Source organism: Leopardus geoffroyi, chromosome X (genome assembly GCF_018350155.1).
Source record: "Leopardus geoffroyi isolate Oge1 chromosome X, O.geoffroyi_Oge1_pat1.0, whole genome shotgun sequence".
NCBI lineage: Eukaryota > Metazoa > Chordata > Mammalia > Carnivora > Felidae > Leopardus > Leopardus geoffroyi.
In genome coordinates, this window is record NC_059343.1 from 99,417,629 (window position 1) to 99,445,619 (window position 27,991).

The 27,991-nt window shown below is 43.1% G+C and overlaps 1 long non-coding RNA gene across 2 annotated transcripts; it reads right to left on the reverse strand.

Annotated features, from left to right (window-relative positions):
* Window positions 1-10,168: 10,168 nt before the first annotated feature.
* Window positions 10,169-27,913, reverse strand: LOC123594785. Of its 2 annotated transcripts, XR_006710876.1 has the most exons (4): window positions 27,238-27,913; window positions 22,368-22,469; window positions 11,543-11,617; window positions 10,169-10,304 (listed from the first exon to the last, which is right to left on the reverse strand). It is a non-coding gene; the product is annotated as an uncharacterized LOC123594785 (long non-coding RNA). The 2 variants fall into 2 exon arrangements; XR_006710875.1 differs by lacking the exon at window positions 22,368-22,469 and having other exon boundaries at window positions 27,238-27,873.
* Window positions 27,914-27,991: the final 78 nt, after the last annotated feature.

Consider the following 27,991-nt stretch of genomic DNA (forward strand, 5'->3'; position numbering starts at 1 on the left):
CTTTTATTTTATTTGAGAGAGAGAGAGAGAGATAGACAGACAGACAACACATATCCCAAGCAGGCTCCACGCTCCACGCAGAACCTGACACAGGGCTCAATCTCATGACTATGAGGTCATGACCCGAGCTGAAATCAAGAGTCAGACACGACTGAGCCGCCTAGGCGCCCCTCCCTCAGACTGACTTTCAAAAGGACCTGCTTTTTACCATGCTCGGCTCTGCCCATCAGCAGGTAGCTCTAACGAGGAGGGGGCAGAGCATCTGGATGGCTGATGGTCTGCTGTCAAGACGGTAACACTGCTTTATGCTGTTAGCAGGCAAAGCATAACAGCAAGGACACCATGCAATTCACTAGTCTTGCATCCAAGACCTGGAAAATCATTAAAGAACATTTAAAGTGGGAGAATAAAAGCAAAGCAATGAGCCTAGACCAGAGCTGGGCACAAAGTTCATGCTCACGAAGAGTGAGCTGAACAGAGAGAGTGCAGTATTAACTTTCCGAAGATATTTTAGCAATAATGAAATTTCTCCCATTGTGGTTTAAAATCTCAATAGCATATAGATTGGTACGTTGTGTTTTTCTATTAAGACAGTAATTTTTCAATATACTAAACCAATCCCTTTTTTCTCTCTGACTGAAGGTTTGGTTCAAGAATACGAGGGCCAAGTGCTGGCGACATCAGAGGGTTTTAATTCTCAGAAATATGTCCCCGTTGCCATGGGTCACCTTTCCGTCATAATCTTACATGCGCCCTGTAATGCTGCTTTTCTTCTGGAGCCCAAATCGAGAGGGGTTCTTCTGGTGCCCCTGCAGCCCAGAACACCCATGGCTAATCTATTGGGTGAGATAATGGTATTGTGTTTAAGTAAGAAAATGATTAAAAAAAAATTATTTTAGAGACAGAGAATGCAAGCAGGGAAGGGGGGCAGAGGGAGAGAGAGAGAATCCCAAGCAGGCTCCACACTCAGCACAGAGCCCGATGCGAAGCTCAATCTCATGACCGTGAAATCATGACCCAAACTGAAATCAAGAGTTGGACACTCGGAAAAGGGTCGAGATGGTAGAGCAGCATGGAAGTCCTCAGCTTCTCTCATCCCTGAAATGCAGCTAGATCAGCACCAAACCATTTTGCACACCTAGAGAATTGACCTGAGGATTAACACAACAATCTGTATAACTTGAGCCACAGAACTCGGCAGGTACATGGCGCAGAGGTGAGCTGGGGGAGAGAGAAGCCCTGGAGGGTAAGGAGCTGTATTTGCAGAGAGAGGACAGAGAAAGGGGGGAGAGTACAGGAAAAGCACTCCCCACACAAGTAGCTGGAGAGAAAGAGAGTGGGAACACCCACAAGTGATGGAACTTTCAAGGGAGAATGGAGAAAGGAGAGAGTGTCAACACCACCAGGACTCTATAAACAGGGGAAAGCAGTGTCGGAAATTCCGCAGCTCAATACCTGGTGGTGCTCCGGTGGGAAGGGCGAATCACCTTGCAGGCAGCGAGGTCTGAGGGGTCTGCAGGCTACACAGGGAGAGGCAATTCCCCTGCTGGGAGGACATTTGGTAGAGGCCCTATAGCCTCCCCACAGGCAAAGGTCCCAGCAGACCCCAGAGAACAGCCACGTTTGCTGGTACTGGAACAAAAATGCCAGGGGGCGGTGAAACCTGGCACTGGCTGTGTGTTGTGTTTTGCCATAATCTCTAAACCTCTGCTGTTTCGGGATCCCACAAACATTCCTTGGGGCAAGCCGGCACCCAGACACAATCGCTGAGCCTCTGCAACAACACAACCGCACGAACGTTCCCGGGGGGCAGCTGGCACCTGGCCACTGCATGGCGAGACCCTCCCCCAGAGGGATGGAGTGGGTCCAAGTTGCAGGGCTCTCTGAGGTGAGGGGTCTGGAAACACAGCTCCATCTGAGATATAATTCAGGAGGGAAGTGCTGCCTGGCGGGCTGATGGCTTGGACAACATGGACAGTGTGGAAGCGGAGAGTGGACAGAAGCCGGAGACAAAAGAAGGGTGCTTGACTTCTGGTCAGTGAGAGCACAGATTTCTAATACCAGACCGGGGAGCTGGGTGATGCCATTTTCACCTCTCCTGCACATGCATATACACTGCACCACACCAATCCACCCCAGCAAGTTATGCGGTGCCACCTAGTGGAGAACGGAGCTATTACACCAAGCACCGCGCAACTGCGCCAACCAACCTCACCACACATCTCTCCTCCTGCTTAGTGTAGGAACTATAAAGTGCTTCATAGTTAGACTTCTAGGGAAATGGATGTAATTTCATTCGGATTTCATTCTGTTTGTTGGTCCATCTATTTTTTTCATTTCTTATTCTTTTCGCATTCTTGGGTACAGAAAGAGAAAAAAATTATTTTTATTTTCCATTAACATTTTTTTAATTTTTTTACTGTGTTGTTTATTTCTTGTAAATTTTTTTATTCTGTTTTACTTCATTTTATTCTATTTTATTGTATACATCTTTTTAAGGTTTAAACATTTTCTTTTTTTCTTTTCCTTTTTTTCCCTTTTTTCTCTATTCTATCAAGTTTCTTCCAACAAGACCAAAACACCTAGGATCTAGCTTCCTTTATTTGATTTTTTCGTGTTGTTTTAATTTTTTAATTTTAATATTCTATTTTATTAATTCTTTTTCTTTCCCCAAAATGACAAAACAAAGGAATTCACCCCAAAAGAAAGAACAGGAAGAAATGACAGCCAGGGACTTAAGCGACACAGATATAAGCAAGATGTCTAAACTAGAATTTAGGATCATGATAATAAGAATACTAGCTGGGATTGAAAAAAGCATACAATCCCCTTCTGTGGAGATAAAAGAAGTAAAATCTAGTCAGAACAAAATGAACAATGCTATAACCGAGATGCAAATCTCAAATGGATGCCATGGCAGCAAGGATGGACGAAGCAGAGCAGTGACTCAGTGATATAGAAGACAAAATGATAGAGAATAATGAAACAGTAAAAGAGACGGAAACTAAGGCAAAAAAGCACAACACAAGAATTAGAAAACTCAGTGACTTATTGAAAAGGAATAACATCCAAATCATAAGAGTCCCAGAAGATGAAGAGAGAAAAAGGGGTAGAAAGTTTACGTGAGCAAATCACAGCGGAAAACTTTCCTAACCTGGGGAACATATAGACATCAAAAATCCAAGGAGCACAGAGAACTCCTATTAGATTCAACAAAAACCGACCATCAACAAGACATATCATAGTCAAATGCACAAAATACACAGACAAGGATAGAGTTATGAAAGCATCAAAGGAAAAAAAGTCCTTAACCTATAAGGGAAGACAGATCAGGTTAACAGTAGACCTATCCACAGAAGCTTGGCAGGCCAGAAAGGAGTGACAGGATATATTCAACATGCTGAATCAGAAAAAATACGCAGCCAAGAGTAGTTTATCCAGCAAAGCTGTCATTCCAAATAGAAGAAAGGAGAAAGAGTTTCCCGAACAGAAAGTAAAGGAGTTCATGACTACTAAACCAGCCCTGCAAGAAATTTTAAGGGGGACTCTCAGAGGGGAGAAAAGACAGAGAAAAAAAGACCAAAGCAAAAAAAGACTAGAAAGGACCAGAGAACACCACCAGAAACTCCAACCCTACATGCAACATAATGGCAATGAATTCATATCTTTCAGGATTCCATCTAAATGTCAATTGACTAAACTCCAATAAAACACAAAGAGTAACAGAATGGATAAGAAAACAAGATCCATCTATATGCTGCTTACAAGAGACTGATTTTTTTAATGTTTAGTTAATTTTGAAAGAGTGTGAGTGGGGGAGGGGCAGAGAGAGAGGGAGACACAGAATCTGAAGCAGGCTCCAGGCTCTGAGCTGTCAGCACACAGCCCCACACGGGGCTTGAATACACAGAAAGCAAGATCATGACCTGAGCTGAAGTTGGATGCCCTACCGACTGAGCCACCTAGGTGCCCCTACAAGAGATTCATTTTATTTTTTTTTTAATTTTTTTACATTTATTTTTGAGAGACGGAGTGACAGCATGAGCGGGGGAGGGAGCAGAGAGAGAGGGAGACACTGAATCCGAAGCAGGCTCTAGGCTCTGAGCTGTCCACTCAGAGCCCAATGCAGGGCTCGAACCCACAAACCGTGAGATCATGACCTGAACCAAAGTCACTTAACTGACTGAGCCACCCAAGTGCTCCAACAGACTCATTTCAGACCTAAACACACCTTCAGACTTTAAGTAAGGGGATAGAGAAACATCTATCATGCTAATGGTCACCAAAAGAAAACCGGAGTAGCCATAGTTATATCAGACAATCCAGATTGTAAAATAAAGACTGTAACAAGAGATGAAGAAGGGCATTATATCATAATTAAAGGGTCTATCCACCAAGAGGATCTAACAATTGTAAACATTTATGCCTCCCATGTGGCAGAACCCAAATATATAAATCAATTAATCACAAATATAAAGAAACTCATTGATAATAATACCATAATGGTAGGGGACTTCAACACCCCACTTAGAGTAACAGACAGATCATCTAAGCAGAAAATCAACAAGAACACAATGGCTTTGAATAACACACTGGACCGGATGTACTTCACAGATACATTCTGAACATTTCATACTAAAGCAGCAGAATACACAAACTTCTCGAGTGCATATGGAACATTCTCCAAAATAGATCACACGCTAGGACACAAATCAGCCCTCAACAAGTACAAAAAGATTGAAATCATACTGTGAATATTTTCAGACCACAACGCTATGAAACTTGCAATCAAATGAAACTTGGTATCAACCACAAGAAAAAAATCTGGAAAGACAACGAATAAGGAGATTAAAGAACATCCTACTAAAGAATGAATGGGCTAACCAAGAAGTTAAAGAGGACATTAAAAAGTACATGGAAGCCAATGAAAATGAAACCACGACAGGCCCAAACCTCTGGGATGCAGCAAAGGCAGTCATAAGAGGGAAGTATATAGCAATCCAGGCCTTCCTAAAGAAGGAAAAAAAGTCTCAAACACACAACCTAACCTTACACCTAAAAGACCTGGAAAAAGAACAGCAAATACAACCCAAAACTAGCAGAAGACAGGAAATAATAAAAATTAGAGCAGAAATCAATTCTATTGAGAAAAAAAAAAAAACAGATCAATGAAACCAGGAACTGGTTCTTTGAAAGAATTAACAAAATTGATAAAACCCCTAGCCAGTTTGATCAAAAAGAAAAAGGAAAGGACTCAAATAAATAAAATCAAGAACGAAATGGGAGAGATCACAACCAACACAGCAGAAATACAAACAATGATAAGAGAATATTATGAGCTATTATACGCCAATAAAATGGGCAATCTGGAAGAAATGGACAAATTCCTAGAAACATATAAACTACCAAAACTGAAACAGGAAGAAATAGAAAATTTGAACAGATCCATAATCGGTAAAGAAAGTGAATTAGTAATCAAAAATTTCCCAAAAAACAAGAGTCCAAGGTCAGATGGCTTCCCAGGGGAATTCTACCAAACATTTAAAGAAGAGTTAACACATATTCTTTTGAAGCTGTTCCAAAGAATAGAAATGAAAGAAAAACTTCCAAACTCATTCTACAAGGCCAGCATTACCTTGATTCCAAAACCAGACAAAGACCTCACAAAAAGGAAACTATAGACCAATTGCCCTGATGAAACATGGATGCAAAAATTCTCACCAAGATACTAGCCAACCGGATCCAACAGTACATTAAAAAATTATTCACCACGACAAGTGGGATTGTTATACCTGGGATGCAGGGCTTGTTCAATATCTGCAAAAAAATCAATGTGATTCACCACATCAATAAAAGAAATAATAAGAACCACATGATCCTCTCAATAGATGCAGAGAAAGCATTTGACAAAATACAGCATCCTTTCTTGATAAAGACCCTCAAGAAAGTAGGGATAGAAGGATCATACCTCGAGATCATAAAAGCCATATATGAAAGACCCACCGTTAATTTCATTCTCAATGGGGAAAGACTGACAGCTTTCCTCCTAAGGTCAGGAACACGACAGGGGTGTCCATTCTCACCACTGTTATTCAACATAGTATTGGAAGTCTTAGCCTCAGCAATCAGACAACACAAAGAAATAAAAGGCATCCTAATCAGCCAGGAGGAAGTCAAACTTTCACTCTTCACAGATGGCATGATAATCAATATGGGAAACCCAGAAGATTCTACCAAAAAACTGCTAGAACTGATCCATGAATTCAGCAAAGTTGCAGGATATAATATCAATGCACAGAAATCGGTTGCATTTCTATACACCAATAATGAAGCAGTAAAAAGAGAAATCAAGGAATTGATCCCATTTACAATTGCATCAAAAACCGTAAAATACGTAGGAATAAACCTAACCAGAGGTGAAAAATCTATACACTGAAAACTATAAAAAGCTCATGAAAGAAACTGAAGAAGAGACACAAAAAAGGAAAAAGATTCCATGCTCATGGATTGGAAGAACAAATATCGTTAAAATGTCGATACTACCCAAAGCAATCCACATATTCAATGCAATCCCTATCAAAATAACACCAGCATTATTCATAGAGCTAGAACAAACAATCCTAAAATTTGTATGGAACCAGAAAAGACCCTGAACAGCCAAATACAAATCAAAACCACAATGAGATACCACCTCACACCTGTCAGGATGGCTAACACTAACAACTCAGGCAACGACAGATGTTGGCAAGGATGTGGAGAAAGAGGGATGCTGTTGCATTGCTGGTGGGAATGCAAACTGGTGCAGCCACTCTGTAAAACAGTATGGAGGTTTCTCAAAAAAATTAAAACTAGAACTACCCAATGACCCAGCAATTGCACTACTAGGTATTTATCCAAGGGATACAGGCAGCTGTTTCAAAGGGGTGCATGCACCCCCATGTTTATAGCAGCACTATCAACAATAGCCAAAATATGGAAAGAGCCCAAATGTCCCATCAACTGATGAATGGATAAAGAAGATGTGTGTGTCTGTGTACACACACACACACACACACACACACACACACACACACACACACAGACTGGAGTATTACTTGGCAATCAAAAAGAATGAAATCTTGCCATTTGCAACAACATGGATGGAACTAGAGGGTATTATGCTAAGCGAAATTAGAGAAAGACAAATATGACTTCACTCATATGTGGAATTTAAGATACAAAACAGATGAACATAAGGGAAGGGAAGCAAAAACAGTATAAAAACAGGGAGGGGGACAAAACTCAAGAGACTCTTAAACATAAAGAAAAAACTGAGGGTTGCTGGAGGGGTCGTGGGTGGGGGAATGGACTAAATGGGTAAATGGGCAAGGGGTATTAAGGAGAACACTCACTGGGATGAAAACTTGGTATTATATGTAGGGGATGAATCACTGGATTCTACTCCTGGAATCATTATTGCACTATATGCTAACTGACTTGTAAATTACAAGTAAATTAAAAAAAAGAGTTGGGATGCTCAACTGACTGAGCCACCCAGGCGCCCCAAACTGTCTTTTTAAAAAAAAATTTTATGTTTATTTTTGAAAGAGACAGAGTGTGAGCGGTGGGGAGGGGAGCAGATAGAGAGGAGACAGAATCTAAAGCAGGCTCCAGGCTCCAGGCTCCGAGCTGTCAGCACAGAGCCTGACGCAGGGCTCATGAACCATGAGATCATGACCTGAGCCAAAGTCGGACACTCAACCGACTGAGTCACCCAGGCGCCCCAAAAATGTTTTTTAAAGAGCTGCAGAGGGGCGACTGGGTGGCTCAGTCGGTTGAGCGTCCGACTTCGGCTCAGGTCATGATCTCGCGGTCCGTGAGTTCCAGCCCTGCGTCGGGCCCTGTGCTGACAGCTCAGAGCCTGGAGCCTGTTTCCGATTCTGTGTCTCCCTCTCTCTCTGACCCTCCCCCGTTCATGCTCTGTCTCTCTCTGTCTCAAAAATAAATAAACGGGGGCGCCTGGGTGGCGCGGTCGGTTAAGCGTCCGACTTCAGCCAGGTCACGATCTCGCGGTCCGTGAGTTCGAGCCCCGCGTCAGGCTCTGGGCTGATGGCTCAGAGCCTGGAGCCTGTTTCCCATTCTGTGTCTCCCTCTCTCTCTGCCCCTCCCCTGTTCATGCTCTGTCTCTCTCTGTCCGAAAAATAAATAAACGTTGGAAAAAAATTAAAAAAAAAAAAAGAGCTGCAGAGATATTTAACATCAAAGTATGATATTTGTAATTTACCTTGGATAACTCAGCAAAAAACCCATATTTAAAACAAATACGTAAAAATGCTAACAGATGTTAAACCTGAGTGGCAAGTATATGCTATTAATTATCCTCATAATGAAAAGGATATATTCATAATGAAATATATTCATAATGAAAAGGGAGGTAAACCCCATGTGTTTAGGGCAGGGGGCACACTTTCTAGGAGCTCAGTCTAATGGAGGTGATGGAGGTAAAGAGAAAAATAGAACCTGGAATGATACAGGGAAGCATGGGGTACTCTGGGCATACAGAGAAGTGTCAAAAGCAGGCGGACTTGGGGAGGGTGATTAAGGAATGGATGACCAGGAAAGGGGGGCTCTTAAGCTGGTTCTAAAATCAGTTTTATTACATAAGTAAACATTTATGTTTAAAAAACATCAGAGGGGTGCCTGGATGGCTCAGTCAGTTAAGCCTCCAACTTCAGCTCAAGTCATGATCTCATGGATCGTGAGTTCAAGCCCCCCGTTGGGCTCTGTGCTGACGGCTCAGAGCCCAGAGCCTGCTACAGATTCTGTGTCTCCATCTCTCTCTGCCCCTCCTGTGCTCTGTCTCTGCCTGTCTCTCTGTCTCTCTCTCAAAAATAAACATTAAAAAATTTTTTTAAATAAGTAAAGTCAGTTTTATTACAAAAGCACTGCATGCCCGCTGTTGAAGTGAGGAAGGCACGCCGCACGCAGGGAGAGACTGGCATCACAGGCAGATGGACTTCTGTACCAAGTAACAGAAGCGAGAGAAAGAACACAGACTACTGAGGAGACGGAAAGCACGTCTCAGGCTACAGAGGACGCTGCAAGAGTGACAGGGCACGTGTGATTAGACAGGGAGCCAGCAGGGTCCAAACTTTACCCTGAAGGCCACAGAGAGCCACTGAAGGATTGTAAGTAGGGGACAGACACGCTCACACTTGTGCTCTAAGGAAGTTCGCTCTTCCAGCAGTGAGGAAGAAAAGTGACAACGGGGGCCAGGAAACCCAGGTGACATCAGAGGAAAAGACACCTTCATGTCATGTGTCCCCAGAGGTGGCACCCTCTGGCAATCATCAGCCAGGAGAGGAAACAAAAAGGTGGCTTTTTGAGAGGCACCACCCCACAGGGGGTGTCTTCCATAAACCAGCTGCTGGCCCGAAAGGGTCCTTTATGATGTGCCTTTTTATTTATTTATTTATTTATTTATTTATTTATTTATTTATTTTTAATTTTTTTAATGTTTATTTAGTTTTGAGAGACAGAGAGAGAGAGAGAGAGATGGAGTGTGGGCGGAGGAGGGGCAGAGAGAGAAGGAGACACGGAATCTGAAGCAGGCTCCGGGCTCCGAGCTATTAGCGCAGAGCCCGACGCGGGGCTCGAACTCACGAACCGCGAGATCATGACCTGGGCCGAAGTCAGACGCTTAACCGACTGAGCCCCCCAGGCGCCCCTATGATGTGCCTTTTTGAAAACGGCACCGAGGTGCCCACCGAGCGTGAGGATGACGCACAAGGGCCGCTCCTCGGGGCCGACGCGGCCCTATGGCTTGCTCGCTGCCACACGTCTCCCAGCCCAACCTCGCCCTGGTTCGCTGCCACACGCCTTGTGCAGCCACACACAGCCAGTCGGGAGCCACGCTGCTCAGGCTTGAATCCCAGCTGTGCGACCCTGAGTGCCGCGCTTACCAGCTGCTCTGGGCCCCGCGTCCCCGGCTCTAGGACACATTCTACAGTTACCGCGCGGGGCAAGCAGCGACAACGAACACCGAGCGCTTGGCGGGGGGGTGCCTGGCACGGAGGCAGCGAGCGTTCCACAACTCTTGGCTGCCGCTATTGCGTTTAAGAACCTTCTTCGAAAATAAATTCTAAGTAGAATGAGTCGTGAAGCCAGGCTTGCAGAGCGATGCCGGCCTTCTTACCACTGGAGTCCGTTTCAGAGTCAGAGTCACTGTCGCTGTCAGAATACTTCTTGCGTTTTCTTTTAGATGATTTTTTCTTTCTCTTTTTCTTGGACCTTTCTTTTGAATGACTAGACTTCCTCTTCTTCTTCTTTGACATAAAATACAAATATAAAATTAACTTCAGGGCACCTGGCTGGGTCAGTCAGTGGAGCATGCAACTCGACCTCAGGTTGTGAGTTTGAGCCCCACAAATTGTGGCTGTAGAGATTACTTAAAAATTTTTTTTAAATATAAAATTATCTTCTGGGGCACTTGGGTGGCTCAGTCAGTTAAACGTCTGACTCCTGATTTTGGTTCAGATTTTGTTCATGGGATAGAACTCCACGTTGGGCTCTGCAGACAGTGCTGAGCACAGAGCTTGCTTGGGATTCTCTCTCTCCCTCTCTCTCTCTCTCTGCCCCTCACCCACTCTCTCTCAAAGTAAATAGACTTAAAAAAACTTTTTAATATAGAAAATTAACTTTTTTTTTTTTTCAATGTTTATTTATTTTTGGGACAGAGAGAGACAGAGCATGAACGGGGTAGGGGCAGAGAGAGAGGGAGGCACAGAATCGGAAACAGGCTCCAGGCTCTGAGCCATCAGCCCAGAGCCCGACGTGGGGCTCGAACTCACGGACCGCGAGATCGTGACCTGGCTGAAGTCGGACGCCTAACCGACTGCGCCACCCAGGCGCCCCGAAAATTAACTTTTTTTAAAGTTTATTTATTTTGAGGGAGACAGAGCAAGCAGGGGAGGGCAGAGAGAGAGGGAGAGAGAGAATACCAAGCAGACTCTACATGTCAGAGCGGAGCCTGATGTGGGGCTCAACCCACGAAGATCATGACCTGAGCCAAAACTAAGTGTCAGATATGTTCAACTGATTGAACCGTGCAAGTGCCCCACAAAATTAACTTCTAAACAAGATTTCTGAGTATCAGTTTTATTGTATTTGAAATACTGAAAAAGAACAGAGGACAAGCAATTTGAGTAAAGGTAAAGTCTATTGTTCAACAACTAATGAACATTTTTTTTCAACTTCTTAATAAAAAAAAGCTCTGTAGTATTTTTAAAATACCTTTTGGTGGTACCTGGGTGGCTCAGCTGGGTCAGTGTCTGACCGGCTCAGGTCATGATCTCACATTTGTGAGTTCAAGCCCCACATCAGGCTCTTTGCTGTCAGCACGCAGAGCCTGCTTCAGATCCTCTGTCCGCCCTCTCTCTGCCCTTCCCCTGCTTGCATGCTCTCTCTCTCTCTCTCTCTCTCTCTCAAAAATAAATAAACAAAAAAAGAGCCAAATAAAAGCCCCATGTCTCCTGCATTTGGCTCATACTACAAAAATATGTACCTTTTGAAGTAGAAACAGAAGTGGTGCTTTTCTTCGGCTCTTCATCTCTACTGGTGTGTGTTCATCAAAGCTGAACTGAAAGAAGATGGTTGTAACAATCAGAAAAGTGATAAAATATGAACCATAGAGTATTAAAAATATGGAATTAAAAATTTTCAGTAATGACACTGATTGTCCAAGAACGCTAAAAGCAAATGGGGGGGGGGATGGGGGCTGGCTGGTGCATTTAGCTAAGCATCCGACTCTTGATCTTGGCTCAGGTCATGATCTCACAGTTCATCAGGCTCTGTGCTGATGGTGCGGAGCCTGCTTGGGATTCTGTCTCTCCTTCCCTCTGCCCCTCCCCCACTTGTATGCACATGCTCCCACTCTCTTTCAAAATAAACTTAAAAAAAATTTTTTTAAAAGCAAACACTGAAAAAATTTTGTTCAAGGGTCTACCATCTTCATAATAATATAATAATCACTTAGGTTTGCATAAAGCCTTGGAGTTTACAAACTGCTATTCAAACTGAAAGCAACATGTAAGATTTATACTTTCAATGCTGCCCACAAGATACTCACGTCAGACCTAAAGGCATCCACACTGAAAGTGAAGGGATGGAAAAACCTGTATCATGAAAATGGAAGCGAAAAGAAAGCTGGGATAACAATAATTCTACCAGACAAAACAGACTTTATTGTTTTATTTTTACTTATTTTTTATTTTTAGTGATCTATATGCCCAACATGGGGCTTGAACTCATCACCCCGAGATCAAGAGTCACATGGCCTATGGACTGAGCCAGCCAGGGCCCCTGTTAGTTATCATTTTAAAGTCTATTTTTTAAAAAGTGCCCCTCCGCCACCTGGGTGGTTCAGTCGGTTGGGTGTCCGACTCCGGCTCAGGTCATGATCTCACAGCTCATGAGTTCAAGCCCTGCGTCGGGGTCTGTGCTGACAGCTTGGAGCCTGGAGCCTGCTTCAGATTCTGTGTCTCCCTCTCTCTCTGCCCCTAACCCACTTGCATTCTGTCTCTGTCTCTCTCAAAAAAATAAACATTAAAAAAAATTTTTTTAAAGTGCCCCTCCCCAGCTTGCTCACTCTCTATCAAAATAAATAAACTTTAAAAAAGTCTATTTTGTCTGGAGCGCCTGGCTTAGTCGGTAGAGTGTGCAACTCTTGATCTTGGGGTCATAAGTTTGAGCCCCACATTAGGAATAGAGATTACTTAAAAAAAAAAAAAGACTAACAAGACACAAAGAAGGACACTACATAATGATAAAGGTAATAATCCAACAAGAGGATATTACAACTGTAAATATTTATGCACTCAACATGGAAGCACCTAATAGTGAACACTATACTACCTATTAACAGACACAAAGAAGAAATTGACAATAATATAGTAATAGTAGGGGGCATTAACACCCCACTAACATCAATGGATAGATCATCCAGACAGAAAATCAACAAGGAAAACAGTGGCTTTGACAGACAGATGGATCAGGTGGACCTAACCGATATATTCAGAACATTCCATCCCCAAACAGAATACATATTCTTTATTTTTAAATTTTTTTAATGTTTTTATTTATTTTTGAGACAGAGAGAGACAGAGCATGAGCATGGGAGGGGCAGAGAGAGAGAGGGGGAAACACAGAATCTGAAGTAGGCTCCAGGCTCTGAGCCGTCAGCACAGAGCCCGACACGGGGCTCAAACTCACAGACTGTGAGATCATGACCTGGGCCGAAGTTGGACGCTTAACCAACTGAGCCACCCAGGTGCCCCAGAATACATATTCTCTTCAAGTGCACACAGAACATTCTTTAGAATAGATCATATGTTAGGCCACAACACAAGTCTCAATAAAGTCAAAAAGACTGAAATCAAATCATGCACCTTTTCTAACCACATTATAAAACTAAAGATCAATCACAAGAAAAAATTTGGAAAGAACACAAATACATGGAGACTAAATACCAAGCTACTAAACAATGAATGGGTCAACCAAGAAATCAAAAGGGAAATAAAAAAAAAATACATGGACACAAATGAAAATGAAAACACAATGAAAATGAAAACACAACACATCTTTGGGATACAGCAAAGGCTGTATCTAAGATTATTTTAGCGATACAGGCCTACCTTAAGATGCAAGAAAAATCTCAAATAAACAACTGAACTTTACACCTAAAGGAGCTAGAAAAAGAACAACAAATCAAGCCTGAAGCCTAAAGCCAGCAGAAGGAAGGATATAATAAAGATTATAGCAGATTGAAGACGAAACCTCAGGGAGGTCAGGCGCTGTCTCTCCTTCCCTCCCAGCCCGGTGGCTCCTCCACACTTGCGACCTGCAGGGGCCGGGCAAACACCACCCTCTGAAGAAGCCAAGGAGCGGACGGAGGCATAGGAGGATGCTGGGCTCACCGCGTCCTGTTGATCACTTAGATTCCACCCACACCTGCCTAAATATCCCAGAAAACCGCCAGAAGACTAGCAGAACGGATTCTCCGGAGCCAAGCGTAGACAAGAAGCCCACGGAAGAGGGGCTCCTCCCAAAGCGGATCACCGAAGGAAAAGCGAGCTAAGTCTGCCCCTCCCGCCCCTGTGCACCTTGCCGATCCACCCCAGCTAATACGCCAGATCCCCAGCACCACAAGCCTGGCAGTGTGCAAGTAGCCCAGATGGGCCACGTCACCCCACAGTGAATCCCGCCCCTAGGAGAGGGGAAGAGAAGGCACACACCAGTCTGACTGTGGCCCCAGCGGTGGGCTGGGGGCAGACATCAGGTCTGAATGCGGCCCCACCCACCAACGCAAGTTATTCAAGACAGCACAGGGGAAGTGCCCCGCAGTTCCGCACCACTCCAGGGACTATCCAAAATGACGAAACAGAAGAATTCCCCTCAAAAGAAACTCCAGGAAGTAGCGACAGCTAACAAACTGATCAAAAACGATTTAAACAATATAACAAAGTGAATTTAAAATAATAGTCATAAAATTAATCACTGGGCTTGAAAACAGTATAGAGGACAGCAGAGAATCTATTGCTACAGAGATCAAGGGACTAAGGAACAGTCAGGAGGAGCTAAAAAATGCTATAAATGAGCTGTAATTTCAAACGGAGGTGACCACAGCTCGGATTGAAGAGGCAGAGGAGAGAATAGGTGAACTAGAAGATAAAATTATGGAAAAAGAGGAAGCTGAGAAAGAGATAAAAAAAAATCCAAGAGTATGAGGGGAGAATTAGAGAGCTAGGGGCGCCTGGGTGGCGCAGTCGGTTAAGCGTCCGACTTCAGCCAGGTCACGATCTCGCGGTCCGTGAGTTCGAGCCCCGCGTCGGGCTCTGGGCTGATGGCTCAGAGCCTGGAGCCTGTTTCCGATTCTGTGTCTCCCTCTCTCTCTGCCCCTCCCCCGTTCATGCTCTGTCTCTCTCTGTCCCAAAAATAAATAAACGTTGAAAAAAAAAATTAAAAAAAAAAATAATAAAATAAATAAATAAATAAACGTTGAAAAAAAAAAAGAAATTGTGGTTTATATACACAATGGAGTACTACGTGGCAATGAGAAAGAACGAAATGTGGCCCTTTGTAGCAACGTGGATGGAACTGGAGAGTGTGATGCTAAGTGAAATAAGCCATACAGAGAAAGATACCATATGGTTTCACTCTTATGTGGATCCTGAGAAACTTAACAGAAACCCATGGGTGAGGGAAAGGAAAAAAAAAAAAAAGAGGTTAGAGTGGGAGAGAGCCAAAGCATAAGAGACTCTTAAAAACTGAGAACAAACTGAGGGTTGATGGGGGTGGGAGGGAGGGGAGGGTAGGTGATGGGTATCGAGGAGGGCACCTGTTGGGATGAGCACTGGGTGTTGTATAGAAACCAATTTGACAATAAATTTCATATATTGAAGAAAAAAAATAAAAAGATAAAAAAATAAAAGGAGAAAATTTGTGAAATCATAAAAAAACAAAAAAAAAAACAAAAAAAAAACAAAAAAAGAGTATAGCAGAAATAAATCTTACAGAAACTAAAAAAACCCAAAAAAACAAAAACACACAATAGAACAGATCAATGAAATCAGGAGCTAGTTCTTTGGAAAAATCAACAGAATTTATAAACCTTTAGCCAGGCTCATTAAAAGAGGGGGGAGGGGGACTCAAATTCAGAAATGAAGAAGGAGAAATAACCAGTATCACAGAAATACAAAGGATTATAAGAATATTATGAAAAATTTTATGCCAACAAATTGAACATCCTAGAAGAAATGGATAAATTCTTAGAAACATAACCTTCCAAACTGAATCAGGAGTAGAAAATCTGAACAGATTGGGGCACCTGAGTGGTGCAGTCAGTTAAGCGTCCAACTCTTGATTTCAGCTCAGGTCATGATCTCATGGTTTGTGGGATTGAGCCCCCTGCTGGGCTCCACACTAGCCTGCTTGGGATTTTTCTGTCTCCCTCCCTCTGCCCCTCCCCTGCTCGCACACACTCTCTCTCTCTCTCTAATAAATAAACATTAAAAAAAGAAAATCTGAACACACTGATCACTAGTAATGAAACTGAATCAATACTCAAAAACTCCCAGTAAACAAACAAACAAATCTCCCAATAAAGTCCAGGACCTGATGGCTTCAGACGTGAATTCTACCGAACATTTAAAGAAGAGTTAACCCCTCTTCTTCTCAAACTATTCCAAAAAACAGAAAAGGAAGGAAAGCTTCCAAACTCATTCTGAGGCCAGCATTACTCTGATACCAAAATCAGATAAAGACACTACAAAAAAAGAAAACTACAGAGGCTCCTGGGTGGCTCAGTTCGTGGTGCATCTGACTCCTGACTTCAGCTCAAGTCATGATCCCAGGGTCCTGGGATCAAGCCTTGTATCAGGCTCCACACTCAGCATGGAACCTCCTCGAGATTCTCTTTCTCCCTCTGTCCCTCTCCCTCTTCACATGCTCTCGCTCTCTTAAAAAAAAAACAAGAAAAAAGAAAAAAAAAATGACAGGCCAATATCTCTCATGAACACAGATGCAAAAATCCTCAACAAAATACTAGCAAACTAAATCCAACAATACATTAAAAAAAAGTCATTCACCATGATCAAGTGGGATTTATTTCAGGGATGCAAAGGTGTTTCAAAATTTGCAAACCAATGAACACAATGCATTAACAAGAGAAAGGAATAAAACAATATGATCACTCTAATAGATTCAGAAAAAGCATTGGACAAAGTACAGCATGATAAAAGCCCTCAACAAAATAGGTTTAGAGGGAACATACCCCAACATAATAACAGCCTTATATGAAAAACCCACAGCTAACATAGTACTCAATGGTGGAAAACTGAGAGCTTTTACCCTAGGGTCAGGATTGAGACAAGGATGTCCACTCTCATCACTTTATTCAACATAGTACTGGAAGTCCTAGCCTCAGCAGACAACAAAAAGAAATAAAGGCATCCAAACTGGTAAGGAAGAAGTAAAATTTTCACTATTTGCACATGACAAGATAGTATATATAGAAAACCCTAAAGACTCCACCAAAAAACTACTAGAACTGATAAATGAACTCAGTAATGCTGCCGGATGCAAAATTAATTTACAGGGGCACCTGGGTGGCTCAGTCAGTTAAGTGTCTGACTCTTGGTTTCAGCTCAGGTCATGAGCTCACAGTTTGTGAGTCTGAGCCCCGCATCAGGCTCTGCATAGAGCCTACTTGGGATTCTCTCTCCCTCTCTCTGCCTCTCCCTGGCTGGGATGCACACACACATACTCTCTCTCTCCCTCAAAATAAATATACTTAAAAAATTAATATACAGAAATGTGTTACATGCCTATACACTAACAATGAAGCAGTAGAAAGAGAAATTAAGAAAATAAGAATAAAATACCTAATAATAAACTTTACCAAGGAGGTGAAAGACCTGTACTCTGAAAACTATAAAACACTGATAAAAGAAATTAAAGAAGACACAAATAAATGGAAAGATATTCCATGCTCATGGACTGGAAGAAGAAACAGTGTTAAAATGTCCATAGTACCCAAAGCAATCTACAGATTTAATGCCATCCCAATCAAAATATCAACAGCATTTTTCACAAAACTAGAACAAGTAATCCTAAAATTTGTAGGGAACCACAAAAAAATCCCAAACAGGCAAAGCAACCCTGAAAAAGAACAAAGCCAGAGGTATCACAATCCCATATTTCAAAATACACTACAAGGATATAGTAATCAAAATAGTATGGTACTGACACAAAAACAGACACACGGATCAATAGAAGAGGATAGGGAGTCCAGAAATAAACCTACATACACTTCGATGGTCAATTAGTCTATGACAAAGTGGGCAAAAATATACAATGGGGAATGACAGTTTCTTCAAGAAATGGTCTTGGGAAAACTGGTTAGCTGCATGCAAAACAACAAAACTGGACCACTTTCTTACACCATACACAAAAGTAAACTCAAAATGGATTAAGGACCTAAATGGGAGACCTTTCTGAAACCATAAAAATCCTAGCAGAGAACACAGGTAGGAACCTCTTTGACATCAGCAAATGATATATCTGATAAGAGGTTAATATCCAAAATTTATACAGGTGCCTGTGTGGTTCAGTCAGTTATGTGTCTAACTCTTGATTTCGGCTCAGGACATGATCTCCCAATTCATGGGATTGGGCCCCACCTCGGGCTCTGTGCTGACAGTGTGGAGCCTGCTTGGGATTCTCTCTCCTTCTCTCTGCCCCTCCCTAACTCACGCATGCACACTCTCTCTCAAAATAAATAAATAAACTTTAAAAAGTACCCAAAATAGGGGCACTTGGGTGGCTCAGTCGGTTAAGTGTCCTACTCTTGGTTTTGGCTCAGATCATGATCTCACGGTCCATGGGGTCAGGCCCTGCATCCGGCTCTGTGCTGACAGTGCAGAGCCTGCTTCAGATTCATATTCTCTCTCTCTCTCTCTGCCCCTACCCTGCTCATGCTCTCTCTCAAAATAAATAAATAAACTTAAAAATTATCCAAAATATATAAAGAACTCACACAACTCGGGGCACCTGGCTGGCTCAGTCAGTACAGCATGCGACTCTTCATCTCAGGGGTTGTAAGTCTGAACCCCAAACTGGGTGTAGAGGTTACTTAAAAATAAAATCTTGGAGCGGGGGGCGCCTGGGTGGCTCAGTGGGTTAAGCGTCTGACTCTTGATTTTGGCTCAGGTCATGCTCTCACAGTTTCGTGGGTTCTAGCCCTACACCAGGCTCTGTGCTGATGGGGTGAAGCCTGCTTGGGATTCTGTCTCTCCCTCTCTTGCTGCCCCTCCCCTGCTCATGCTCTGTCTCTCTCAAAAATAAATAAATAAAACTTAAAAAAAGTTTTTTTAAAATAAAATAAAATCTTGGGGCACCTGGGTGGCTCTGTCAGTTAAGTGTCCAACTCTTCATTTCGGCTCAGGTCATGATCTCATGGTTCGGTAGTTGGAGCCACGTGTCAAGCTCCACACTGTCAGTGCAGAGCCTGCTTGGGATTCTCTCTCTCTATCCCTCCCTCTCTGTCTGCCCCTCCCCTGCTTATGTGCTCTCTCTCTCAAAATGAATAAACTTAAAATAATAAAAGTAAAAAAATAAAATCTTTAAAAACAAAAGAACTCATACAACTCAACACCAAAAAAATCAAATAATCCAATTAAAAAATGGGCAAAGCGGAGCACCTGGGTGACTCAGTTAAGTGTCCGACTTCAGCTCAGGTCATGATCTCGCAGTTTGTGAGTTCAAGCCCCACATCAGGCTGTGCTAACAGCTCGGAGCCTGGAGACTGCTTCAGAGTCTGTGTCTCGTCTCCTCTCTCTCTCTCTCTCTCTCTGTCCCTCCCCTGCTCGTCGTGCTCTGTCACTCTCAAAAATAAATAAACATTTTAAAAATGGGCACAGGACCCGAATAGAAATTTTTGAGCCAAAATCAAGAGTCAGACACTCAACCAACTGAGCCACCCAGGCACCCCAAGAGAAATGAAATCTTGCCATTTGCAACATGGACTGACCTAGAGTATATAATGCTAAGTGAAATTAAGTCAGAGAAAGACAAATACCATATGATTTCACTCATATGTGGAATTTAAGAAATAAAGTGAACAAAGGAAAAAAGAGACCAAAAAACTAGACTCTTAAATACAGAGAACAAAGGTGCCTGGCTGGCCCAGTCAGTAGAGCATCCGACTCTGGATCTCAGGGTTGTAAGTCCGAGATGCACACTGGATGTAGAAATTACTTAAAAATAAAATCTTAAAAAAATTACACAGAACTGGTAGTTGCCAGAGGGGAGGTAGGGGAGGAAATGGATGAAATAGATAAAGAGGATTAGGAGTACATTCATTGACATGAGCACTGAATAATGTATAGAACTGTTGAATCATTATAGTGCACACCTGAAACTAACATAATACCATGTTAATTACACTTGAGTTAAAAAACACACGGAAGAATCTTGTTTAGCAAAATACATATTGCTAAGTAAAAGAAGCCAATCTGAAAAGGCTACATACCTACTATATGGCATCCTACTAAAGGCAAAACTATGAAGACAGTGAAAAGATCAGTGGTTGGAGGGGAGGGAGAGATGAACAGGCAGAGCACGGAACATTTTTTAGGGCAATGAAACTCCTGCGTATGACAGTATAATGGTGAGTACACGTCATGATATGTCTGTTCCAACCCCACAGAATGTGCAACACCAAGAGCGAATCCTAATGTAAACTATGGACTGTGGGTGATTATGATGTATTGGTGTAGGCTCACTGATGTGATTTATATTTTCAGAAGAAACCACAGGGCAAATGTAGGGAACTATAAGAAGAAAAAACTAGAGACAAGAAGGCTGAGGAAAGACCTCATGATTCGATTCTATGTATATAAAGGACATACGGTAGAGCAGCAACTACTCTCTGTCCCCAAAGCAAGAAGAACCTAACACACTACAATATAAAGAGATTTCATTCTGTGGTAGAGAATTCTGAAACTGAATATTGTTAAAATCCTACAATAGGTTAAAAGGGGAATTTCCATATCATATAATCTTTTCCTCTGGAGATGACGTCTGGAATAACTTAAGGTATTGCCTAGAATATTATTTTTAGGGTTCCTTCCAACCCTAATTCTATGATTTCCGATTCTTGTAAGCATTTCTATTAAGAACAAGTATCTGTTTTGTTTGTTTTTAAAGATTTTATTTTTAAGTTAGTTCTATGCCCGGTATGGGGCTTGAACTCACGACCCAGAGATCAAGAGTCGCAAGCTCCACTGACTGAGGCGTCCCTTAAGAACAAGTTTCTGATAACGCTTTATCACCCTGTCACAATTACAAAGTTTACCCACCAAAGCACATTGTCTGAAGTCAACCTAAAGTAAACATGGAAGCAGATGAGAGGTGGGGTGCCTGGCTGGCTCAATTGGTACAGCACATGCCTCTTGATCTCAGGGTTGTGAGTTTGAGCCCCATGGTGGGTGTAGAGATCACTGGGGGAAAAAAAAAGAAAGAGATGAGAGGGAAGAAGATGCTTATGAATAGCACCAAAGAGAAAGAAATAAGGAAAAAGAAGCATTAAGCCTTCAGAGAGTACTGACTTTAGGAAATTGAACTAAACCAAACCATGCTAGTATATTCATTTTTAAATCCCTTTGTAATGCTAAAATCTGGCAAGCAATCTGCTACTGGGTTAGCTGAGAACAGAAATTCAAAATAATATAAACGTATCATTACACTGAACCCTTCTATGAATAAGAGATTAGCATTATAAATTATAATTATAATGAATTATAATTTTCTTTAAGTTTATTATTTTGAGAGAGAGCATGTGAGCACACGCATGAGTTGGGGAGGGGCAGAGAGGGAAAGGGAGAGAGAGAATCCCAAGCAACGATGGGCTTGATCTCACAAACTGAGATCATGACCTGAGCCAAAATCAAGAGTCAGATACTTCACCGACTGAGCCACCCAGGTGCCCCCCCCCCCGAATTATAATTTAAAGAGAACATTTAGCATCCTAAAATATACTGGCAACATGTTTTAATTCTTACATATGTTCCATGTTCTTATTTTTAAAACTATTTTTTCTATTTTTTATAAAGTAATCTCTATGCCCAACATGGGACTTGAACTCATGCCCCAAGATTAAGAGTCACACACTTCACCAACTGAGCCAGCCAGGCGTTTTTAAAACATAAAGGATATAAGAGGATAAATCACAAGAAAGAAGAAAAATTTAAAACGTATTTAAAGTTCTTTACTTAATAAAAAACTTGACAACAGGGGTGCCTGGCTGGCTCAGTGAGGACAGAATGCAAATCTTGATCTTAGGATTGTGAGCTCAAGCCCCACTTTGGGTATGGAACCTACTAAATAAATGAATAAATAAATAATAAGATATTAAAATAAAAATGGGTAAATACTATCTTCAAAAAAATTTGACGGGGTGCCTGGGTGGCTCAGTCGGTTAAGCATCCGACTTCAGCTCAGGTCATGATCCTGTGGTTCGTGGGTTCGAGACCCACATCGGGCTCTGTGATGACAGCTCAGAGCCTCGAGCCTGCTTCAGATTTTGTATCTCCCTCTTTCTCTGCCCCTCCCCTGCTCATGCTCTGTCTCTCTCTCTCTTTCAAAAATAAATAAAACATTAAGAATTTTTTTTTAAAAAAATTGACAACAGACTCCAGATTTAACAAATGTTATACTTATTTTAAAATTATATTTTTAAACAACCTGCTTCAGGATTGTATTAGTCAGCTGTGGCTACCATGATAAAATATCACACAGTGGGTAGATCAAACAACAGAAATTTATTTTCTCACCATACTGGAGGTTAGTAGTCCAAGATCAGGACTGATTTCTGGTAGAAATTTCCTGGCTTGCGGACTGGTGACTTCTCCCTGTGTCCTTACATGGCCTTTCCTCTGTGCACACAAGAGAAGGGGGGTGGAGATATCTGGTGTCACTTCCTCTTCTAAGGATACCTGTCCTACAGAATCAGGGCTCCATCCTGATGACCTCATTTAACCTTAATTACCCTCTTAAAGGCTTTACTGCTAAATATAGTCACTTTGAGAATTAGGGCTTCAACATTTGAATTGGGGGTAGGGCGGGACACAATTCAGTCTATAACAAGGATTCTCTGGAGAAAGTCTTCATACTTAGCTCCCAAATCTGCAATCCTCTCTCACTTTAATCTCCCAGAAGATATAGGCATGCAAATTACAACTCAATGACTAAATTGTGTTATATGTATGTATGTATATGTATGTGTGTGTATGTGTGTGTGTGTGTGTGTGTGTGTGTGTGTGTGTGTATCTCAAATTCTAGAGGTCCAGTTAAGTCCTATTTTCCCTTTACATTTTAAACTTTAAATTGACAAAAACTCGGCATAAATGTAAACTCAACACTTAGGAGCTGATGTTCTGAAAGTTCAAATGGTACAGACAACAGCCAGCCTGAGCAGCCGGGCTAGAAATGCAGCCTGGGAGGCTGTCAAGTGCATCCCTTCTGCCTCATGCATGACATAGCTCCTCACTGCTCATTTGATCTTCTGCAATATGTGACACAAACAGTTTTACATTCAGAAATAGCTTCATTTGTTTATACATATTTATGAAAAGAAAAAGAAGTCTGTTTCAACTTGGTTAAAACTTTAGTTTGCAGAAACCTGAGAATCAGTGAAGACAATTTAAAAAAAGGAAGCATTATGGGGCGCCTGGGTGGCTCAGTCAGTTGGGCGTCCAACTTCGGCTCAGGTCACGATCTCACGGTCCGTGAGTTCGAGCCCCGAGTCGGGCTCTGGGCTGATGGCTTGGAGCCTGGAGCCTGCTTCCGATTCTGAGTCTCCCTCTCTCTCTGCCCCTCCCCCATTCATGCTCTGTCTCTCTCTCTCTCAAAATTAAATAAAACGTTAAAAAAAATTTTTTTTAAATAAAAAAATAAAAAAAGGAAGCATTAGAAATAGATGACACTAAAGGGAGCCCTGAAAAGTTCCATGTCACAAACATTGTACTCAAGGAGATTCAGAGTGTCTTCCAACTCTATGTTTTCCCTTTAGTTCCTTTTTGGAAAAGGAGTACATTGTCTGTCTGCTCTTTGGAGGACAGTAAAAACACTTTTAATTTTATTATAATGTTTGTCATTTCTTCTGTTTTGATTTTTGCTGTTTTGCATAAACTGAAAAGAATAACAGGGGTGCAATTCCCCAAAATTTAGCGTTTATGTCTCTATTTGATTTTTCAAAAAAAATCCTTACAAAATTAATATATTTGGTTTCATTGTTTGAATAAATTTTTATTTCTTTATTCAGTGGAAAAGGTATTGTTACTACGCAGAGTTGGACTCAGACGTTCTCCCACTTCAAGAAGCAGACAATCTAAAAATAAACATACAAATAACAGTTCTTGGAATATATGAGGATAGGGGCCAATGCAAAGACACACAGTTCTTGTGCTATAAAGCCTAAAATTAAGGCTCATTATTAGGTACTGCCTTGACATCTGGGAAAACCAGTAGGGCCTCCAATGTCCTAACTGCAAATTCCCCTCCCCACTCTGCTTCTGCAGGTAAGGTCCCCTAGCCAAACAACCGTCTCTAGGACAAGGGAACAGGCCCAGTTCCAGATTATCCCTGAGTATCCCTGAGTGGGTCTCAGTACTCTGCCAGCCGATGGAGTTCATCTGTCCAATATCAGGTATTCTGTGTTCCACCTCTCCATAATCCTGGGAAGGAAATCCCTCCTTCACCAACACGGTGGGTGAATAGGACACCATCAAAACAGTCCATAACTGCTGCCTGGTTGCATCTGTACTAGTAAGATAAATTATTTATCTTCCACACGCACAAATGCAAATTTCATCCAAGCTGTTCTTGTATCTCTTACTTAGAATTCTAAAATAAGAAGCTGGTTTGGGGTGCCTGGGTGGCTCAGTCGGTTGGGCATCCGACTTCAGCTCAGGTCATGATCTCACAGCCCGTGAGTTCAAGCCCCGCGTCAGGCTCTGTGCTGACAGCTCAGAGCCTGGAGCCTGCTTTGGATTCTGTGTCTCCCTCTCTGCCTCTCCCCTGCTCATGCTCTGTCTCTCTCTGTCTCAAAAATAAGATAAAAACATTAAAAAAAAATTAAAAAAAAAAAAAAGAAGTGGTTTGACTGGCACAGACCAGGGGCACCTTTCTGAAACATTTAACCCCTAGAGGCAGGTCTCTAGTGTACTCAGGACTGTTTTTACTCTTTCTGCTCCCAGGCATGAAACCCTAATAGCTAACAGGAAGGTACATTATGTTCCAGGCACTCAGTCATTACAACAGCCCTAAAAATATCAGCACTATTTTTATCCCCTTTCTACAGGTGAATAAATGAAGGTAGAGAGGTTAAGTAACTTGCCTGATGTTTTGACATTGTTAAATTAACATTTGTTAAGTGGAGCATAGGACTCCCCTGGATGGTGAGCCAAAGTTCAACAACAGACCACAAGAGAAATTCAAATAGAACAGTTAATTACTCATAAGGCCTGGAGGAAGTACACACAGCATGCCTCCAGAGGCCACACAGGGCAGTCAAGGCAGAGTACAGATGGAGAGACAGGACCTGGGGCGTGTGCTTTTATTAGGGTCTGTATTGCTTTGGAGTTCCCAGGTTAGGACCAGATCGGTCATTTAAACCAGAAGAGTGGGGTTTGGGTAAGCCCCACAGGGATCTTATCTAAAGGACCTGTAGGGCCTACAGGCACTGGGAGGCAGAGATAGTTGATCACAAGGGCTACTGAGGAAGTCCTATCAGGAACTTATTTTCTTGTGACTCTCTGTGGGCTACCCAGGGCATGTGCTTGCAAGAGGGGGCTGGTGTAAGTTTAAAGTGCCTAGAGGCCACCTGGCCAAACCAAACGGATGCCCAGGCAGCAGCACCATGGAGTAGCTTAGCTAAACTCTAGACACTCAAGGCCACACAGGTATTAAGTGGCAAAGCAGGGCTTCAAACCCAGGCAGTCTGAATCCAGGGACTATCCTCACTCACCTCCCACTGCTGGAAGAAAAAGAATCATCAAGACATTGCCCAACTGTTGTAATGTCAACCTAGCTCTCAATGTCTGTAATGTTTTTAAATTTTTTAATTCAATTAAAAAATTTTTAAGTTTATTTATTTTTGAGAGAGACAGAGCACAAGTGGGGGAGGGGCAGAGAGCGACGGTGACACAGAATCCGAAGCAGGCTCCAGGCTGTCAGCACAGAGTTCAAACCCAAGGACCGTGAGATCATGACCTGAGCAGAAGTTGGAGGCTTGCTTAACCCACTGGCCACCCAGGTACCCCAAATTTTTAATTTTTTTTAACACATTCAAAGCCCTTAGTATGGTACCTGACACATTCCATAAACATTAGATATGAATATTTACACGGCAATAATGAAAACTCTTTTCCTTCTCCTTCTTAAACTACTTTTCCACTCACTTTCATTAAAGGAAAACTCATCTCACCCTCCCATCATTTCTCAAGGTCAAGACCAAGACCACTTTTATTACTTTTTAATTTTTTTAATGTTTATTTATTTTTGAGAGAGTGAGAAAGCACGCGCAGGGGAGGGGCAGAGAGAGAGGGAGACACAGAATCGGAAGCAGGCTCCAGGCTCCAGCTGTCAGCACAGAGCCGGAGGCGGGGCTCCAACCCACAAACAGCGAGATCATGACCTGAGCCAAAGTCCTACGCTTAAGTGCCTGAGCCACCCAGGCGCCCCCAAGACCACTTTTAACAAGGCCTTTTAGGTAGCCTCATCTCAGGTTAGCACACTACTTTTTCTACATTCATCCAATCATGTCTTGGGAGGAAGGCTTTTCTACTTTCCAATTTAAACCTGTAATCTCCGGGGCGCCTGGGTGGCGCAGTCGGTTGGGCGTCCGACTTCAGCCAGGTCACGATCTCGCGGTCCGTGAGTTCGAGCCCCGCGTCAAGAGCCTGGAGCCTGTTTCCGATTCTGTGTCTCCCTTTCTCTCTGCCCCTCCCCTGTTCATGCTCTGTCTCTCTCTGTCCCCCAAAAAATAAATAAACATTGGAAAAAAAATTAAAAATAAATAAATAAATAAATAAACCTGTAATCTCCAGGCGCCTGGCTGGCTCAGTCGGTAAAGCATGCAACTCTTGATCTTGGGGTTTTGAGTTGGAGCCCTACATTGGGCATAGAGATTACTTAAAAAAAAAAAAAAAAAGCGCAACCCTTCCCAAGTCCCTACAAAGAATTTGTATTTACATATCCTGTTATCATCTCAAACCGATCTGCTCATTCAACACACAATGGCTGTGCTCTTACTAAGTGCTAAACACTGAATTCTGTAATGAATAAAATCCTCCTTTCCACGAACTCAGTCTAGTGTAGAATAAAAACATGCACATGAATGATAACACAACACAAATCAATGCTGAGCACAGAAATCTGCGACCTTTGGCCATGTCCGCTACCAGACCAGAGGTGGAAGGAGGTGGTGGGAGACCAGGGCACTGCAGGAGGGGGCCCAAGGATGAGTGAGAATTAAGGGAGGAAAGGGGCGAATAAGGGGCGGCCGTGGACAGACTGAAGAAGAAAACGGGCGCAAGGACGGGAGAAGGGAGAAAAGCGCAAACGCTAAGAAGCGAGATGAACGATGAAGGGACTCTCAACACAGGTGGCTCCTCACCGCGAAGGTGGGTCCGTCTCACTCACCTCCCTCTCCTTGTCCCAGAGACCCACGGCTTATCGGTCCCGGGGGGGCACGGGGAGCGGCCGCGACAGGCGGACGAGGAGGCAGAGGCGAAGGGGGTGCCCCGCGGCGCAGGGGGCCGCTCCGGAGAACGTGACCGCGAACGGGTCGGCAGGGCTGGTTCCGGGAGGCCAGGCTGAGGCCACTCCGCTGGGGGCCCAGGCCATTCCGGTTCCCGGACCGAGAGCAAGAGTGCGAGCGAGAGCGGCGGCCCCGCGGGAGCGAGCGGATTTGCTGCTGCTCGGGACTCTTCCACCAACTGCGACGCTTCCCCGCGGAGCCCGAGGCCTCTCATTACGGACTGCAGAGCGGGACCCTGGAGCTACTGCTGCCGGGGAAATAGGGCACTCTCTCAAGGAGCCTGGGAAAACCTCAGTTGCCTTGGCTCCCAGAAGCCACCTGCGCAACCTCCCAAAGCTGAGAAAAACTTAGAATTCGTTCCGGGTACGTCCGCAAAACCCTTCCCCAGGGCTACGTGGCGTCCAGCCTAAGTGAAAGGGGTGGTGTATCCGTGTAAATAAGCCGCCGCTGCCACCGGCTCCGAGCGCCCATCTTTCCAGTTCCGCAGCAGTCTCTCTCCCCCGACCCCGAACCCCCTCCCCCGCACCCCGTCTCATTTGGTTAGGAGACCAAGTCTTCCTCAGCCTTATACTTGAAATAACCGAAGGGGAGGATGACGGACCACAGGATACATTTCACAGAATGGCCATATCAACA